At 37.8% G+C, this 4,130-nt stretch overlaps 1 non-coding gene across 1 annotated transcript; it reads right to left on the bottom strand.

Annotated features, from left to right (window-relative positions):
* Window positions 1-813: 813 nt before the first annotated feature.
* LOC147488612 (small nucleolar RNA R71) lies at window positions 814-919 on the bottom strand. The gene has a single exon (XR_015203363.1). It is a non-coding gene; the product is annotated as a small nucleolar RNA R71 (small nucleolar RNA).
* Between the last annotated feature and the right edge of the window lie 3,211 nt (window positions 920-4,130).

The following is a 4,130-nucleotide window of genomic DNA, read 5'->3' as shown; positions in this document are numbered from 1 at the left end:
TAGCCTATTTCTAAGCGCGCCTTGCGCTTAACCGCTTGGACATTGTGTCTAGCACGAGCGCGCCCCAAGCCCTAGATAGCCTATTTCCAAGCGCGCCCCGCGCTCAACCTCCTGGACATTGTGTTAAGCACGAGGGCGACCCGCGCCCTACCAAGGCCATTTCTGAGTGCGACCCGCGCCCTCTTATGGAGCAGCCCGATTTTCACAGGTCAGTCCAAATTTTCATTTCTTCAAGTTATTCAGTGTTTCTAACATCATACAAACATTGAGATCGCGTATACAAGACGCTATTCAAACGCGTAGCAAGGAGGTATTCAGGTACTCCTTCCACTTCTCGCCTCTTCTGTCAGAGGAGTTTTAATTCTAGTATAATCAAGCTTGTTTTTCGTAGACATAAATACCACACGCCTATCTATAATTTCACACACTACACCTGCATCAATGGCTAAAGAACAAGAGAATCCTCTCTCTAATTTTTATAAAGCCTTAAACGATGGCCCTAAGTCGTGCATCGTTCTTGCAGACCTAGTAGGGGATTTTCGAATTCCCCCTAATATATTTAACTTGTTACAGTTTTTCATGGTTTAGACCACGAGAAGCCTTACCAGCATATGCATAGGATAGACCAAGTTCTCACTACATTCCATCATCCTAGCGTAAGTCCGGATCAAGTTAAACTTAGGGTGTTTCCATTCACCCTAGCCGACAAGGCGGTGTCTTGGTTAACTGCCCAAACGCCAAACTCTATGGACTCATGGGCTAATCTTATTCAATTGTTCATGGAACAGTTTTACCCACCACTGAAGAGAGATGAAATTCTTCAAAAGATTTATTTCTTCCACCAGAATCCTCATGAATCCTTTTCAGAGGCCTGGAATTGTTTCACTGATCTTCTCATTGAATGCCCGCATCATAATCTTGTGAAGGACATGCTTGTTCATGCCTTCTTCAAGGGGCTTTTACATCGTTATAAGGAGGTTCTAGATATCATGACTGGGGGTAGTTTTCTTAGTAAAGGAGCCTTGGAGGTTTATACATTCTTAGAAGATTAATCTAAGAGGAACAACAATTGGGGAGGTAACGACTCTTCCTGCTCCACTCCTTTTTCTTTTGAGGTTAAACCTGATTCCGAGCTTAAAACTTTTATCGATGCCCTCACTAAAAAGGTAGATGCCATCTCTGTTAAACAACAACCCACTCCTGTCATGAACATTAACTCTACTCGTTGTAATGTCTGTTTTAGTCTTGAGCATTCCGACTTCTATTGTCCTCTTGTCTATGCACAACCACCACCACAACCATCACACTTCAACCAATTAACTCAACATCAAGGACAGGGAAACTTAGGTGACCAGAATAGAGGTTTAGTGCCCATGACCCAGAACTATCAACATCAAGACATGAACACTCAACAAGCCTTAATTCTAGTTCAACCATCTACAAACGAAATAGTAGTGACCTTGTTAGAGAAACAAAATCAAATTATGCAACAAAACTCCAACTTGATGAAAGATCAGCATAATCAAAACTCTAATATGATGAAACAAACGATGCAAATGATGCAGTCTTTGTGCCAAAAGGTTATTGACATGTCTCCTAACCAAAATAATAACCAAACAGACGTGTTTCCAGGTCAAGCAGTGCCTAATCCTAAGTCAACAAACACCGCTTTCGAAATAAAAAGTATTCAGTGTAATGGTAATGTAACCCTAAGGGACCTACAGGCAGTCACTACCTTTCGTTTAGGGAGAGTAGTTGATAACAAAGTAGCTATGCCTAAAGACCACCCGCAAACAGAAACTGAAAATAAAACCATATCGAATACTGTCATAGAAATTGATGATCCTACACCTGTAGAGGTTCCAATATGGACACCTAGATGGAAAACGGCTAGAGATAAAGCAAAGACTAATAATATTGCTAAATATATAGATAAACCACCATATCCCCAGAGACTAGTTATGTCTAAAAAGGACAAATTTTTTGATGAGATTAGGGAAGTGTTTAAAAATCTGACTATAAACCTACCTTTTCTAGATGCTATAAAAAGTCTATCTGGACACGCTAAGTTTCTAAAATAATTGTGCACCAAGAAGAGGAAAACCAACATACCCCACGAAACATTCCTAACTGAACAATATCTCTTTTTATCTGAACATAATGGAATTGTTAAGTACAAGGACCCTGGTCGTCCTACTGTATAATGCACCTTAGGTGACACCTTCATAACAACTGCTTTATTAGACCTGGGAGCGAGTGTTAACTGACTCCCTTTTTATTTATATAAACAACTGGGTCTAACAAAATTTCAACCAACCAAAATGACTTTGCAGTTAGCTGATCGTTCTATTAAGTATCTCAAGGGTGTAGTTGAAAACATTCTTGTTAAAGTGCAGGATTTTTACTATCCAGAAGACTTTGTTATTCTTGACACAGAAGTTCTCATGATTCTATTCCCATCATCTTAGGGCGTCCTTTCTTGGCAACTGCCAATGCCTAAATCAATTGCCGGGATGGCTTAATGACTTTTTTTTTTGGAAATATTTATGTGGAAATTAACATATTTAGACAAAAGCAGGGACAACTAGGTTTTCCTGTAGAAGGTGAGGTTAAGTTTATTGAGAGTTTGGTATATCACATTGGTGCCTCCGACGATCTCATCCCTACACTAGTAGATACCCCTCTTATGGAAGAAGACAAAGATCACAATTTTGACTCCTTGAACATAATTGAACTAGAGAAAGAATTTTCCACCCTGCCTTTCAACACTACAAGAGATGGAATAAACCTCACAATAGACGAGATAGATGAATTCCTCAAAGATGGAGATGAATACCATAATTATATGGATGCGAACTACCTAGATGAGGAATTTGACAAGTTTCTAAGAGCCTGTGATAATCCACCCTCTCAAGCACTGCCTAGAGCACCACCCTACCACCAACTACCTGAGCTAATCCCTCACAGAATCCAATCATTCTTCCCACCCTTTTCTTCTAACACTTATCCACATTCCAAGTATCTTCCATAACCATCCATTTTCTTAGGATCATTCACTTGGACATCTTTTGGTTCAAAGAAAAAGAAAAAACTTTATGCTTGATTTGGTTCTAGATCCATCAGAATTCACTCCTATTCTACTAAGCCATGCCATAGGAAATCTTGGTGCTTAATTCTGTTTAATGGTGCATCCCGTGTTAACTATTTATGGAAAGATCCACAATTATTTAGATTATTGATATATGGGAAACTGCATGTTAATACATATATATCACATTAAGTCAAGGGAATTTGACTTTAAAAGACCCAAGTTTTTGTACAATACCAACTTTCTGGAGTATAGGCCAAACAAAAATTTTCAAATTTAAAAAGAGTTTTCTAATTTTGTTTGGGGGTGGCGTATTTTGGTATTTCATTTCAAATCTTTTTGTCACCCTTTGCTTGTCATGTTTACTTCAGTAGAGTTTGTGTTAGTTCGTACGTAATAGTTTAATTATGCTTCATGTTATCATATCATTTTTACAATATTTCTATTACAGGTACTGCCAATTTTTGCCACGTTTCTATGGTAAATTCTTTCCTTATCTCTTTACACTTTGAGGACAAAACATTCGATTGTTTGGGGGGTGGGATGGAAACATTTGCAAAAATTAGGCACTTTTAGGATGTAAATTACTCACTTTTCTTTATATAAAAAAAATTAAAAAATCATAAATATTGTTTATACTAGGCACTTAGTGATAATGGTATTGTTCCCTTCTCCATGATGATATTAGTCTAGAAATCTCACGTAGTACTTGAATTAGGATTTAATTTTTTAAACATAGATTAATATATAGGTAATAGTTATTACATCTTTTCATGAACATCTTGCATGAGCATCTTTGATTGTACTTGGCAGTATTTTTTTGAGACCTAGGTTATAGTACTTAATACATATCATGTGAGCATCTAGCCTAAAAACCTCATAAGAGTGAAATATCTGAGTGATGACACAAGAGAAAAGTAAATTCCGAGTAGAGAAATCACACATCCACTTGCTTGATCACCACACCATATCCTAAGCGAGAATTTAGGCCCTCTTTGGATCGATATAGCCAGAAATTCACACCTATATGAAATTTATATCC

This window comes from Coptis chinensis, chromosome 7 (assembly GCF_015680905.1).
Source record: "Coptis chinensis isolate HL-2020 chromosome 7, ASM1568090v1, whole genome shotgun sequence".
Taxonomy (NCBI): Eukaryota; Viridiplantae; Streptophyta; class Magnoliopsida; order Ranunculales; family Ranunculaceae; genus Coptis; species Coptis chinensis.
This window is presented reverse-complemented; position numbering and strand designations above follow the sequence as displayed.